General features: G+C 37.5%; 1 protein-coding gene across 1 annotated transcript in view; it reads left to right on the top strand.

The window, feature by feature from the left end:
• The first annotated feature begins 585 nt into the window (after positions 1-585).
• Positions 586-16,148, top strand: part of fid (class I SAM-dependent methyltransferase fire dancer) — a 60,985-nt gene continuing 45,422 nt past the window's right edge. The window contains exons 1-2 of the mRNA XM_089739225.1: positions 586-764; positions 3,112-3,352. The gene's annotated coding sequence lies outside the window, so the exon portion shown is untranslated. The remainder of the gene's footprint in view (positions 765-3,111; positions 3,353-16,148) is intronic.

The raw sequence follows: 16,148 nt of genomic DNA, 5'->3' as shown, positions 1-16,148 counted from the left end.
CTTAATGAAATTAGATAAAAACAACATTATTACCGTAATTGAGGGAAAATTGCTTATTCACATTACTAATTTAGATCCTTCGCGGAGATTGTAGCGGCCCTACGGCTCTACGCCGTAGCGGAACGTAGCATTGCTACGCATTCTTTGACTAAATCACGAATTTATTTAAAAATTGAAATTTTTGTATCAAGCTTTTTTAATATAAAAGAATGTATTTCAATTAAACATTGTTTGGAAGTCAACCATCAAGAGGTCACGGAAATTTCATTTAATCACATTCATTCGACTATCCTAGTCTACTTGCATTCTAGGATGGTAAAGATAACCCATTTTCATTACAAGGAGACCTATTTACGAATAAGTCGTGCTCCAAGCAATTTTCAGATTCAGAACGTTGCATACAATTCGGCCGGCGCCGCGGCGTTCGCGGATGCGTTTTATAAAAATAAAACGAACGTATAATCTATGGGCCGGGAACTTTCGTCACTCATACATGCGCGTAGGTACGTTTTGGCGGGTAGGTAGTGCGCATGCCCGGCTATCAGGGGACCGCAGTCATACAACCATTCTTCAGTTGCACGCATTCGTTCGCCGCGGACGCACGTGCGACCGCGTACCCGACGCAAAACCCTCGCACAACCAACAAAAACGTTCAGGAAACCGTTAAAAAAGACCAGAGAGCGTCGAAAAACGTTGCCCGCGTCGAAAGATAAGTGCTTAGCGTCAAAACGCCGTGAAGAAGCTACAAACAGAGGTGGAATACGGTAAACAAATACCCGCTGTGCGAAAGAGATTTTTGTGAATGAAATTTAAGATGGTGGACAGCAGTAGTGACGGCTTGTGTTGTGTGGATGCGATTAACCGATAGACCCACGAGCTGCTCTAGTACGGAATGATTCGATTCTGTATCGTGACCGTAATGGTTCGCCGATAACATATATATGTTGCAAAAGATAATGACATATATCGTACATACCGCGACTGTCAAATATTTATTTTTAGATCGTTCACGAGTCGATAATCTCAACTCGGATGGTCTCTCATTGAAATTTATTATAAATCTGAAGGATCGTGAATGGATAGAGCCAGTGATAGGAGTTGTGGAGCTAACAATGCAATCGATAATGCAACCTTGTCCGTTCTGCATTTACGTTTCACTCGTAAAGATGCAATGTTTAAACTTAATTAAGAAGAGGTCGACGTCATTAATTTGAAATAAATCGAAGGGTAAAAGGATATTTGGTTTAATTTTCCTTAATTCCCGATAATTATCTTAGTAATTAAAGGTCCGTTTTATTTGACATTAAAGCATCAACAGTTCGATGTTTTTAATTGAGCTTCAATTAAGTTTACTTACTCCGTTCAAATAGCCAAAGAAGTTTTTTGTTATGATATTTTTATTCAAATATTTAAACTTTGTATGACTCTCATGTAAAGTTACAAAAATGTCACTTATACCAAATAATAGCCTTTTCATTCCTCGATATTTTAAACAAATCCGTCATGTTCATTTCCGAGAAGACTTTAAAACGTGACGTACAATGCAAATTAGGACGTATTCCATTTAAATCAAAACTGATTTTACATTTTAATCTCGCGTACTTTGTTGTCATAATATTATCGTCAACGTTTTACGGATATTATAAAGTTTTTATTACATTCACATTGGATCGAAGTAGTTATACATTGACATTTGAACATTGTGGTTGAATGTTTTCAATTTTTCTCTGACATGTTTACACGGATTAACCACGATAAATAAACAAATTAAATGTCAATTTTTTTTTTTAATAATTACGTCCCTCGTCCCTGTTCTCTGTGGGACATAAAGCCTAATTTTCAATAGGAATGTACCAAAGCTTTCTCAACTCTATTCAAACAGGAACTATAGTGGTGTACCTGCGTGGTATTTTTACGCTTGTCTTTTTTTTATTGCCCTTTTAGGCAGACGAGCACACGGCCCACCTAATGGTGAGTGGTTACCGTCGCCCATGGACATCAGCAATGCCAGGGGCAGAGTCGAGCCGCTGCCTACCGCCTAAGTCTGTGCTTATATAGAGCCTGCGTGATATTATGCAAGGTGATCATTATTAATAAGACACGTGCAACTTATTTATTGTGCGATTACTCGACACAGAGTGTCTAAACTAAGCCCGTTACAGTACCAAAACATCCCTAACGATCATTTTGTCTTTTTAAATTCAATTTTTCAATTATTATATCTTTCCAAAAAAAAAAGCTTAAGATGAATAACGCTCTTTGTTAGACTGTGTTTGAAATATAAATATATTATACCATAACCTACATATTCGTCTATATTAAAGATCACTATTTTATATCAAGTCATGACCTGACAAGCTCCCAGCCTATTTAGGTCAGAAGGCCCTACAACTGGATTTATCGAGTTAATTTGATTAATTAAAGATTTAAAAGATTTAAAAGAAAGAAGAAATAGAAGAATTTAAAAGAAAGTGTCGTATGATGCGACCAAAGGGCTCACCATTGAATGGGCACAGCACATTTTGAGCTTTATATGAGCGTACTAAGAACATAAGGCGGTAAGGGCAGAACTTATTGTGAGTCTAGTCGGGTATCACCACCCCTCTTCCTTCCACTACAAAGTATTAGTGCCTTCCTGTCTGATACGTCAGCTATATTCTAATAATAATAAGTCTTCTAACTCATGTATGGCAGTTACTAGTGGTAGGACCTCTTGTGAATACGGGTACCCTACCTATTTCTGCCGCGAAGCAGTAATGTGTTTCGGTTTGAAGGGTGGGGCAGCCGTTGTAACTATAGCGGGAACTATACTGGTTACGTTATAGATGTCTATAGACTCCAGTAACTTCTTAAATAGCTTTTTAAACTTTAATATTTACTTTTTAACTGTTTAATAATAATAAAAAAAAACCATTAATGTATCTTCAAATTGTTTGTAATTAAGTATTTTTTTGTGGAATAAAGAAAGCTTTATTATTATTATTATTATTATAGACTCAAGTAGCCACTTAACACCAGGTTGGCTGTGAACTCGTCCACCCGCCTAAGCAGAGTTTATTTTTAAGAAATACAATAAAGATCGAGATCTTCAAAGACATGTTTTTGTTCCAGATCATTCATCAGCAGACGAATGTTTAAGTGATCCCTTACTCGTTACGATTAAGCAGTGAAATGGACTTCAAATAGATCGTTTCGAATCTGTGTAAATTGAAATTATAAATAAGCATTCGTGTATTACTGGAACTAACCTAAAACTTGTCCTCCACAATGAAGCGAAGATATTGTCACCGGCGCGCCCCGCTATGACTAACCTCATCAGGGTCTTCCAAGCTGTCAGAAGAATATGACAAAGGTATTTTTATTTTAAAACTAGCTGACCCGGCAAACGTTGTTTTGCCATATATAAGATTTTCGGGGAAATTAAAGATTTTAATTAACAAATAAAAAATAAGGGTTGATCGTAGAGAGGTGAAAATTTGGGGTTGTATGTATTTTTGTATGGTGTATCATAAAAAAATAAAAACAAAAAATGTTGATTAAAAAAAATTGAGGGGTGGACCACCCTTAACATTTAGGGGAATGAAAAATAGATGTCCGATTCTCTACTCTGGCCGATATGCACGGTAAGATTCACGAAAATCGGTCGAGCCGTTTCGGAAGAGTTCAATCACGCACACCTTGACACGAGAATTTTATATATTAGATTTACATTGGCGGACTTAATGCCTAAGGCATTCTCTACCAGTCAACCGAAGGTAGTGCAGATATCTTCCTCAAATTAATAATTATAGTCTATTATCGTATAAGATAATCTAAGCTGATGTTACTACTCTTAAATTTACAGTTTTAATAGATTAATGAAATACTAGATAGAGGTCCCGCAGTAGTCGAAATTCGACAATAATAATTAATTGGAATTGTAAGTTTGTACACTATTATGATTGTATTTTATACTTCTATAATATAATCACAAATTTCACCAAGGCTACTCTATAAAAAAATATTAATAAAGACAAACAATATTTAATCTATTCTCAATTTGACCACAGACGTCAAGAACAAAAGTTTGACAATAAATAGTATGTAGTGTGTATAATGTTTTCATTATTGATTTAATGCATTATTTAAAAAATAATATTAGTATTGTGCACTTCTTCTCTATATTCTGTACTAGCGACCCGCCCTCGCTTCGCTTCGGAAACATTAAAACTCACATGAAACCAAAAAAAAAAAAAAAAATTAAAAAAAGTAGCCTATGTTCATCAGGGACAATGTCGGCTTCTAATGGAAAAAGAATTTTTCAAATCGGTCCAGTAGTTTCGGAGCCTATTCGAAACAAACAAACAAACAAATCTTTCCTCTTTATAATATTAGTATAGAAGTATAGATAAGTGAGGAAAATTTCATACTCCTCCGTCCGCGCAATTTTCGTAAAAAGGGATACATAGTTTTTGCTTCACGTATATATATATATAGATAAAGTGATTATGAAAACTTTGTGATGTTCTTGTTCTTGATTTAGTTTAAGCTAAAAGACTATTAAATATAAACGGCCTTCCTCCTGCCAATAACATTGTAAGTAAATACTAGGTCTTTAAATAGAATTTTTAGAATAACCTTAAAATATACGTGCCCAATTTTGATGCTCTGACATGAGACATACGCGTGCTGGGCCCACGCTTGTTTCGGCTTTAGCCCGAGAACCGATTTCATTTTATTTGACGCCGGATACAAACACGCAAACCAGTGGCCGAAGGATCTTCTCAGTGGGTCGCGTTTCCGATCCAGCGGTAGATTCTGCGAAGCACGGCTCTTGCTAGAGTTCGTGTTAGCAACATCAGGTTTGAGCCCCGTGAGCTCACCTACTAAGATTACGCTGATATGGTCTCTCTAGACCATCAGCTTAAGTAGGAAAAAAAAACAAAATATACCAACAAGAAACTTATTTCCAATCACACCCGGAGCTACCTGATACAATGAAAAGGAAAAAAACGGAAAATCTATGTATAACGAAATTAAATTTCCCGCATCATAAATAAACCAGCATTTTACGCGCATTAACTGGTGACCCTCCTATAGGGGGGGCTTATAAGGGGGCTTTGGTGAAATTTTATTTTCGTGTTAGAGTGGAACTGTGTTGTTAAAATACTGTTTCATGGTAAAATTACTTATACAACAGAATATACATATGCAAAACCCAAAACATTTTTAATCAGTTCAAACCTCTCGTAACTCTGACCGCTCGAGCCGCAACTTGAACATCAAATGTACCTATAAAAGTATTTATAAGCTCGCGAACTGTACGCGCCCCACATCTCCTTATGAGAGGATCGTTATTAGAATAGTTCCACCCTTGGAAATTCTATAAATAGAAAATAGGTTTACGCTACTTGGAGGTTTTCTTTTTGACAATGTACACGAATCGGATTTTACGGCAACAAAATCCATAACGTCGTATGTGGTTTTTCAGTTCAGTTTAGTTCAAACAAAAATTTTAAGTCGATTTTGTTCGTATTGTTTATTTGTTGTCATTTTGATTTGGTGTTAAAACTATTTGGTAACATTTAAATTTACTTTCTATAAGTGAGAACCTTCGATCTTATATGTAAAGGTGGGTGGCGCATTTACGTTGTAGATATCTATGGGCCAGTAACCACTTAACAACCAGGTGGGCTGTGAGCTCGTCCACCCATCTAAGCAATAAAAAAAAAAAAGGCGAAGAAATCCGAGTATCCAAAATAACTTTAACATTACGTTACTTCGGTCGTCCTTGACTCCTGCAATCCGACGGTGGATAGGCGACGTCGCCGTCTCCGCCATGTTTACTGTTCTCACGCATCATTGAGTAGAGACTTGTAATGTTTTGGATGTCACTTATGAAGCTCAAATTTAGATGCGCCGACCGTAATAGGCGCTTTCGATCGATGTCTATAGTCTTTTTTTTCTTCTTACCTTTTCTTATAACCTCGAGGAGTTATTCTAGATTCGCCGAATTAATAGCTGAGACCACGGGCTCAAACCTGACGACGTTGCTAACACGAACCCTAGCAAGAGCCGTGCTTCGCAGAATCTACCACCGAATCGGAAACACGACCCACTGAGAAGATCCGACGAGAAACTCAGTGGGTTATGTCTGTGGGTTAATTTACTCGCCGAGCCCTTCGTCGCAAGCGGCGATGGGTTCGACGAGGACGATGACCGGTGCTCAAGGTACCTAAAAGCACCGTTAGTGGATCGGGGGGTCCGAGATGACGTGTTTTGGGCGACGTCGACTGTTTACCATTTGGTCCGCAGGATCGGCTATGTAGTTACCGGCGGCCCCGATGAGAGGGTTCTCATGTCGTGCCGTTTTATCGAAATGGGCTTTAGTCAATCGAGCAGCCAATTTATTCTACGTAAAACCCTTAAAATTATAATTTGCGTAATTACTGGTGGTAGGATCTCTTGTAAGTCCGCACGGGTGGGTGCCACTATTCTGCCTATTTCTATCGTGAAGCAGTAATGCGTTTCGGTTTGAAGGGCGGGGCAGCCGTTGTAACTATACTGAGGCCTTAGAACTTATATCTCAAGGTGGGTGGCGCATTTACGTCGTAAATGTCTATGGGCTCCAGTAACCACTTAACACCAGGTGGGCTGTAAGCTCGCCCACCCATCTAAGACATAAATAAAAAAAGAAAGCTGTAACAATCGCGTGTGCGCATCCGGTTACTATACAATTCCTAACATTTGTTGAAGCGATATTAAAAATCCATCAGCCCATTAGTTGCGATACTATAGATGTTATATGTTCGCGGCGTTTTCATTCAAAGTGATATACATTTTCAGGAATATACGACAAAGGGAAGATCTTCCACCGAGCGGGTGATATTGCTCGGTAAACCGACGGTCCAAATGTTGTTTTTTTTTTCTACCTATGTTGATAGCCTTGAGAGGCTATTTCAGCTTCGCCCTAACGTTTGTAGGTGAGCTCGCGGGGCTCAAACCGGAGTGTTGCTAACACTGATCCTAGCAAGAGCAGTGCTTCGCAGAATCTACCACCGGATCGGAAACGCGACCCACTGAGAAGATCCGGCGAGAAGCTCAGTGGGCTGTGTCTATGGGTTAGTTCGCTCGCCGAGCCCTTCGTCGCAAGCGACGGGTTCGACGAGGACGGTGACCGGTGCTTGTGGTGCCTAAAAGCACCGTTAATGGATCAGGAGGATCCGTAATGACGTGCTTTAGGCGACGTCGACGGTTTACCCATAGATTATACACTTAATATATTTGAGAGGTTTACCATTCGAGAAATGTTGTTGTTCGGAACTTGTATATATGCAAGCTTATCTTGAAAATGTCTTAAGCGAGATTCAGGCATCTGTCAATTATCTTGCGTTGTATGATGGCTACCGCCACATATTGTGCGTGTTGATGTATGATGGTACAATTTGTATTTACCATCAGATCAAACCGGATTTATTCTTATACAATCATAAATATCCGAGTCCGCACGGGTGGGTACCACCGCCCTGCCTATTTCTATCGTGAAGCAGTAATGCGTTTCGGTTTGCGAGGGGGGGCGGCCGTTGTAACTATACTTGAGACCTTAGAACTTATATCTCAAGGTGGGTGTCGCATTTACGTTGTGGATGTCTATGGGTTCCAGTAACCACTTAACACCAGGTGGGCTGTGAGTTTGTCCACCCATCTAAGCAATAAATAAATACGAACGACTTTGTGTCCCCGATGTCGGTTATTGTTCACTGAATTTTCTAACCGTCTGCCAAAACCGTACTATTATATGTAGTTACAATAAATAAAGAGCGGGTGGCGATAATGCTGTCCACGGTCGGGCTCCGCGCCAAGACCTGCAGTACTGCATCGGCTGCATCTTAATTTAACGAAGCTAATTATTTAAAAACACTTTTTACGGAATAATGACGTCGATTTTGTTCTCAGGAAATATTTAAATAGAAAAGAAAATTAAGGAATTTTCGCAAAATCTAAAAATGAAGTTTGAAAAACAACGGCTTAGACTTGGACTGGATATTTAGACATGACTGTCGATAAAGACAAAGAAAAATAAATTATAAGAATATAAAATAGAAAAAAATTTAGAAAGACAATCAACTCTAACAATGAACCTAAAACTAAAAAATACATATAATAACTAAAATATATTATTATAAACATTTAATATTGTAGTCTTGAGATAATTTCTGAATCTTCAAAAAAAATTTGACTCTTGTAGTTTAGAGTAAATAATTTAAGAAAAAAATTAGATCAAACAGTACTTATTATTTAATTAAAAACCAACTTTATTCGTAAATAGTCTGGTAAATATAGTTTGACTAAATATATCCGAAAAAAGATATATTAAATTGTTTATACATTGTTTAATATATATTATATATTTAACATAACATAATCCTAGAAATATCACTCTGCCAATAGTCTTGTATAACAAGCTATGTTTGATAAACTATAATGATTAAAAACAAAAATAGTCGTACTTAGATTTCATAAATACAAACAAGTATCTACTCCCGTTGACACATTCCACAAAAGTAGTCGTGCTTAATGGTTTATTAAGTGACAGCTGTGAGCAGGCACTTTTGACAGTTGACACATTGACCCTAAGTCATTCATATTGTGTTGTGATGTAACCCTCTGGTAATAACTTGACGCCGAATAAGCAGTGAGCTCATCTCTCCATAAACAAGCAATACAATAATCTGTAATGTAGAGAGAGTAGTTCAATTTTTCCAACTGGAAAGGCAAAGGTATCATACCATATAGCCTAATCTTTTATATTATTTTTTATGAAAAATGATATACTGAAATGAAATGAAGTTGATTATTTTGAAACATTAATCAATTGGCATGAAATTAAAGGAAATGTAATGAGATGAGATGATAAGAATGAAATATAATCTCAGTAAAATGGTGGTTATTTACTGAGATTTTTTACGAGAAGCTACGTCCAGCGGCTTTGTTTTATTATCCCATATTTGTGCACTTTCACAGATACTAATTTTCTTATATAGATATATATATATATAAATGAATTGCTGTTCGTTAGTCTTGCTAAAACTCAAGAACGGCTGGACCGATTTGGCTAATTTTTATCTTGAATTATTTGTGGAAGTCCAGAGACGGTTTAAAAGGCAGATAAATATAAAAATGGTCGGAATTAAATAAAAATAACAATTTTGTTTTCCCTTTGATGTGTCCCACGTCGGACGGATTCCTTAGTTTGTTTTAAGTTTATTTTATACAAAAGCCTAGGTCTTTTATTTATCGATTGAGGCACTACGAAGTCTGCCCGGTCAGCTAGTTAATTAATAAACTACCTTTTTTACACATTGAATCCTGAAGAAACACTAAATAGACAAAATCGCTCCACTCGTTCCTGCCAAAAAATCCTGTAATGTTAACTTTTTAGAGGTTTTTCGAGAAACCTTTGACGTCACTCGTTTTCATAGCTAAGAGACTACGAAACGCCCCCGCACTGAAAAGCTTGAGTTTGGCTATCATCTCGGGAACAGAGCTGCATCGGGAGCTTACAAAGAAGTCTTTATGCGCAGCCTTTTATGTTGGGCGGTATTCTGATAAAATTTCTTTTGTGCTGCAAGTTTTATAATTACGACACAAACAGACGAAATATGCGCTATTCACTAAATATACGCTGGGGCGTAATCCAAGGCTTTCGACTTTAAGCTCATTCATTTTTTTTATTGCCCTTGTAGGCAGACGAGCATACGGCCCACCTGATGGTGAGTGGTTACCGTCGCCCATGGACTTCAGCAATGCCAGGGGTAGAGCCAAGCCACTGCCTACCGCGTAATACTCTCCACAAGCCTCTTTTAAAGAAGGATATGTCATAGCGTTCGGGAAACACCGTGGAGTGGAGCCCATTCCATACCCGGTAGGACGTCTTGTAAGTCCGCGCGGGTAGGTACCACCGCCCTGCTTATTTCTGCCGTGAAGCAATAATGCGTTTCGGTTTGAAGGGTGGGGCAGCCCTTGTAACTATACTGAGATCTTAGAACATATCTCAAGATGGGTGGTGCATTCACATTGTAAATGTTTATGGGCTCCGGTAACCACTTAACACCATGTGGGCTGTGAGCTCGTCCACCCATCTAAGCAATAACAAAAAAAAACGTATAACAGCAATTTTCTTCGTGCTTTTGTGTATGCTAATACTGTATAAAAGCAGAAATAATTATTGCAATCCATTTTCAGTGTTCTGTTAAATATAAATTTGGGGCTATTTCATTCGTAAAGATAGACAATAAAACCGCGCATAAAACTCCGGTGTCATTTGAGGTTTTCGTCAGCGTTTTCCACGCGATTCACAACTAGAATCCGAGATTGGAGGATGTGGAGAGTTTGTAGCGTTGATTCTCATATTTTCCTTAATAATGCTAATTTTTTTCCGAACCTTTTATTTATCGTCACACGAATCAGCCAGGGCTATCAGGCCATCGGATACGGAAATAGTTATTTACATATAGAAATATATAAAAGTCGATGTATGTTGTATGTTCCTTGTAGACTTTGACACTACTAGACCGAATTACAATGAATTTTTCAGGAACCTTCAGATCAGTATAGCTAGGGATCTTGTTAAGTCAAATCAAAAATCAGTCAGCAAAGTGGACCGTGCTTGATAAGTGATTTTATAGGCTGCGTATATAGCATCACAGTGAAAATGACAGCATATCAGCTCAAAGCAACGCTAATACATGTTTTTTTTTTATTTCTTTTTTTATTAGGCACGCAATACACATTAAGTACCACCTAAAAATAAATACACAAAAAGTAACAAGTAAAAAGAATTTATTATATATGTATCATATATTTCGTTGTACCAAATTGGTAAATCAGGTTACGTCCTATGCATATGATAATCAATAATCATATTAACTCCTCCTACTCCTGCCGGTTCTCCTATAAACCCGCTACGCTTCGGAAGCATTAAATTTTATTATGGATAGCTGTGTCTCGCAATGTTACCCGCGGTTATCATCGTACCGCGGGGTAAAGCTAGTCTAAAAAAGTAGCTTAAGTCATCACCTTATATCATCAGCTACCTATCAGTGAAAGTCTCGTCAAAATCGGTCCAGCCGTTCCAGAGATTAGCCGTAACAAACAGACAGACAAAAATTGTAAAAAATGTTATTTTGGTATATATATATATAATATATATATTCGTATGCATGTAGTAAAAAGCGGTTATTTCAATATTACAAACACACACTCTAATTTTATTTATATGTATAGATAAAACAATTTAATTCATATTACGCTAACCCAATAAATGGTTCTAAAGAGATCGCGTCGCCCGTAATTTTTCAATCACAAAACTAATAGCCAATATCCTTTCAAAGATTTAAAATGAATTGAACCGTTTCGTCTCAGGGTAAACAATGTCTCGGTGGTGACTGCGATGCAGCGCTGTGCAACTAATCAACTTAACAACGAACAAGATCAATTTTAATCACAACGAGAGCTGTATAAATAAAAGTTACATATCTATATATAACTAGTCAGGTCATAAGTATTGTCACACAGTAAAAACTTTTCTTTTAGAATGCCGGCCACAAAAAAGTTTATTGAATTCGAATTTCGAATTGTTCATTAAAATAAAAATGTATACTTTTAGAATTTTACTCACTTTTAAATATGGAGTGGACGCTTAAAGAAGACCGTGTTGCAGTTATTGCGTTGCATCGTTGCGGTTACGCGCCAATTCAAATTTTTAACATACTGAAAATTTTGAATATAACCAAAAGATTCGTTTATCGTACCATCAAACGATACAATGAAGACTCTAGTGTAGATGACAGGTCAAGAAGTGGTCGCCCTCGGTCTGTTAGGACTCCAGCAGTGATAAAAGCTGTGAAGGCGCGAATTCAAAGAAATCCCAAACGTAAGCAGAAACTTTTGGCCCTTCAGATGGAGTTAAGCAGAACCACGGTGAAAAGGGTGTTAAATGAAGACTTAGGGCTTCGGGCATATCGAAGAAAAACAGGACATCGTTTGAATGCTCGTCTAATGGACCTGAGACTGAAGAGATGCCGCGCTTTGTTGAAGCGGTACGCGGGAAAAAAATATCGGGAAATTCTTTTTTCGGATGAAACATTTTTTACCGTAGAAGAGAGCTACAACAAACAAAATTATAAGATGTACGCACACAGTAGTGAAGAAGCGAGCAACCGTATTCCGCGTGTCCAACGAGGTCATTTTCCATCCTCGCTCATGGTATGGTTTGGAGTTTCTTATTGGGGCTTAACAGAGGTACATTTTTGTGAGAAAGGTGTAAAAATGAATGCAGTTGTGTATCAAAATACAGTCCTGACGAACCTTGTGGAACCTGTTTCTCATACCATGTTCAATAACAGGCACTGGGTATTCCAACAAGATTCGGCGCCAGCTCATAGAGCGAAGAGCACACAAGACTGGCTGGCGGCGCGTGAAATCGACTTCATCCGGCACGAAGACTGGCCCTCCTCCAGTCCAGATTTGAATCCGTTAGATTACAAGATATGGCAACACTTGGAGGAAAAGGCGTGCTCAAAGCCTCATCCCATTTGGAGTCACTCAAGACATCCTTGATTAAGGCAGCCGCCGATATTGACATGGACCTCGTTCGTGCTGCGATAGACGACTGGCCACGCAGATTGAAGGCCTGTATTCAAAATCACGGAGGTCATTTTGAATAAACTTTAGTGTCATAAGAATCTATGTTTTGTTAAGTTCATTTTGGTATATGAATGGTTACATAATGAATAAACTTGTTTCAATTATTTTACATTAAACATGTGACAGAATTTATGACCTGACTAGGTATATAAAAGAAAATCGTGTTAGTTACACTATTTATAACTCAAGAACGGCTGAACTGATTTGGCTGAATATTGGTGAGGAGGTAGCTTAGAACCAGGAGAAGGACATAGGATACTTTTTATCACGTTACCATGGGACGTGACATAAAACGTGATATAACAAAACGCAACTGATATGGAATAACAAAACGCAACTGACAGCTAAACGTAATATATTCTATGGTTAAGTATGGTTAAGTAAGTTGACCGTCTCAAATATATTAAGTATATAATCTATGGTTGACCGGTTGATGTGTTTGAAACAAACCGTGTGGCGGAACAAAGTTCGCCGGGTCCACTAGTTAAGGTATAAAAGCTACATATCGTCTTCTCGCATTTAAACAGTACAATCTCAAAACTTACTAATTTTACAGGAGAGTGTTTTAAAGGTTTAACATGTGCTATTTTTAATATTAATCTTGCAATATTTATTTTTTAATGTTTATCAGTTACATTATCTGTCTTTTAAAGTAAGATAAAATGATGTATTAATTTTTTTAATAGTATTCAAAACATAGGTAAACTAAAAAAAAAAAAAACTAAACTACGCTCTTTTGACAGTATTTATGAGAAAAATATACAGATGATACCAAATGATTCCGCATATTAACTCAATTTCGAATATTTTAGTGTACACTTTTAATGCAAAAAGACGAATTATCTCTTTGAACTTGGTCACTCAGACGGCCCGCCTAACGCACTATCTAAGTCCGCCCCTGGGATCTTAACGCGTGATTAATTCGCGGCAGACTTAGAACGGTGGTGCCAACCTCCGATGTGTTAAAATATGTTTTGTGTTGTCGGATTATCATTAAAACAATTAACATTGTTATTTTTAATACCACATTTATCATTTGCAAGCCTGACTTTTATCGCGTGTTACGCGTACTAATACTGCTGGTGGTAGGACTTCTTGTGAGTCCGCACGGGTAGGTACCACCACCCTGCCTATTTCTGCCATGAAGCAGCAATGCGTTTCGGTTTGAAAGGTAGGGGCAGCCGTTGTAGCTCTACTGAGACCTTAGAACTAATATCTCAAGGTGGGTGGCGGCATTTACGTTGTAGATGTCTATGGGTAACTACTTAACACCAGGGGGACTGTGAGCTCGTCCACCAATATAAGCAATATTTTTTTTTTTAAATTGTCCGATATACCTAAATACAGTCTTAAACAATTGTTGACATGCATTGGACTTATAACAGCTATCCAACAATTCCATCCATCCAACATATCCAACAACAATACTCTGAGGAATTATTCGAGATGATCCCTCATCTCCTTTTTATCGTCGCACCTCCCGCCATCGGAGCAGAGTTCATCCATATTATCTGGAACCGCTACATTCATCGACAGCGCGTTTCCAAAGATCTTTTTTGCCACGTACCATCCGGCTCTGGAATGAGCTCCCCTCCACGGTGTTTTCCGAGCGCTATGACATGTCCTTCTTCAAACGAGGCTTGCGGAGAGTACTCAATGCTAGACAGCGACTTGGCCGCACCACTGGCATTGCTGACGTCCATGAGCGACGGTAACCACTTACCATGAGGTGGGCCATATGCCTCCAAAGTTAATAAATAAAAAATAGCATTGAGGTAACTTATTAACACTAACCATCTTAGTTAACTAAATAGCAGGGTTACGCCGATTTACATTATCATAGGCCTCGTATAAATCTGATGTAATTTATAATGTTACCAATGCATGTAGTCTGCTATCACAACAAACAAATCTCTTTGTAAATCCTTACAGCTATATCCTATATACCAGTCCGCGATTGACGTCACAGCATTGATTTTCCATCGGGTCCCATCGCTGTCCCACACCGCTTTCACAAGCTCAGATCTAAACATAGACACCCTAGTAACGTCACGGCTCTAGAATATAGCTCATTCGGAATATTTAATCTATACTAATATATAAATCTACAGTGGTTTTCACGGATGTTCCGTTATAACTACTGAACCATGCGTCCGACTGACTTGAAACTTGGTATTCATGTAGGAAATACATGTACTTAATGGATAGGCTAATATTTATATGAGTGTTGGACCCCGTAATAATAATGTTAATTTTAAAGGCGCAGCGAAGCGGGCGACTACGGCTAGTATATAATAAAGATATAACAGAAAATTTGAGATATATCCAGTAAATTATATTTTGCGTAGTAACTGGAATTGATGATGCGGCATAAAAAAAACCTGGTAACCAGTAGTACCACGAAGCCGTAATCCATTCTATCTTTAGTTAAGTGAAAGTGCACGTGTGACCATTATGAGCTTTACTTACCATATATGAGTAGGTAGGCCGTGAGCCCATTAGAAAAAATCCAACGCGCACACGATTTAACTTTTTTTTCTAGTTCTAAGACTTCTAATTTTCGACAGAGTTTTTTCTAGTTCTAAGACTTCTAATGTTCGACAGAGCCAATTATACATACTTATAGATAGGGACCCATCTTAGGATACGATTTATTCAAATAATTTCTCTTAAAATTAATAACTAAAGGTCAACCACGAGAACTAGGAAAATAAATAAACAATAATCACTATATCAGTGAAAGTACTAAGGGTGAATATCCAGTTTTCATTTTTTTAATTGATTAAGCAAAATTCTGTTTTGACTGACACCGAACTTTGATGAGGACCCAATTATTCACCTTTGTATCTACCACCTTATCAAGATATATCTGAAAATTGCTGATAATGAAAATCGCGACACTACTCCTCTCCCTCTGATCCCGATATTTCACACAAAACTTGTTTGTCCACACCGTCTAATACTCACCTGCAATTAGAATATGTTCATTTGCAAAATTACATGGGTATTTTTAGTACTACAATCCTGTGAGCCCTCGAATCTAATCTCATAAAAAAACAAATGGCCTTGATCGTCTTAGAGACGACCTCCATAAATCTAGTCGCGTATTTAATCTAACTACCGTTACGCTCTAAATATTGATATTGTACATCTATCTGCAAACATATTTTGCATCTAAATATTATATACATATGTATACATTATTATATTATGTACAATAAAATAACAATACCACTTCTATTTGGTAATACCATTTGAATAATAGATGACGTTAATTATTTGTTCATATAATTTGTTACTATATAATCCATGAACTTTGGCAGCTAACTGTGTTTGAACAATGAATTACCACTAAACTTGTGAGGTATAGTTGCTTTAAAATAGCTGGACGGTGTTAACCAATATGTGATGATGTCGTAAATCTATTAATTATTCGGTTCGTAATTATCCACTAATATCAC

Source organism: Bombyx mandarina, chromosome A1, assembly GCF_030267445.1.
Source record: "Bombyx mandarina strain Sakado chromosome A1, ASM3026744v2".
NCBI lineage: Eukaryota > Metazoa > Arthropoda > Insecta > Lepidoptera > Bombycidae > Bombyx > Bombyx mandarina.
This window is presented reverse-complemented; position numbering and strand designations above follow the sequence as displayed.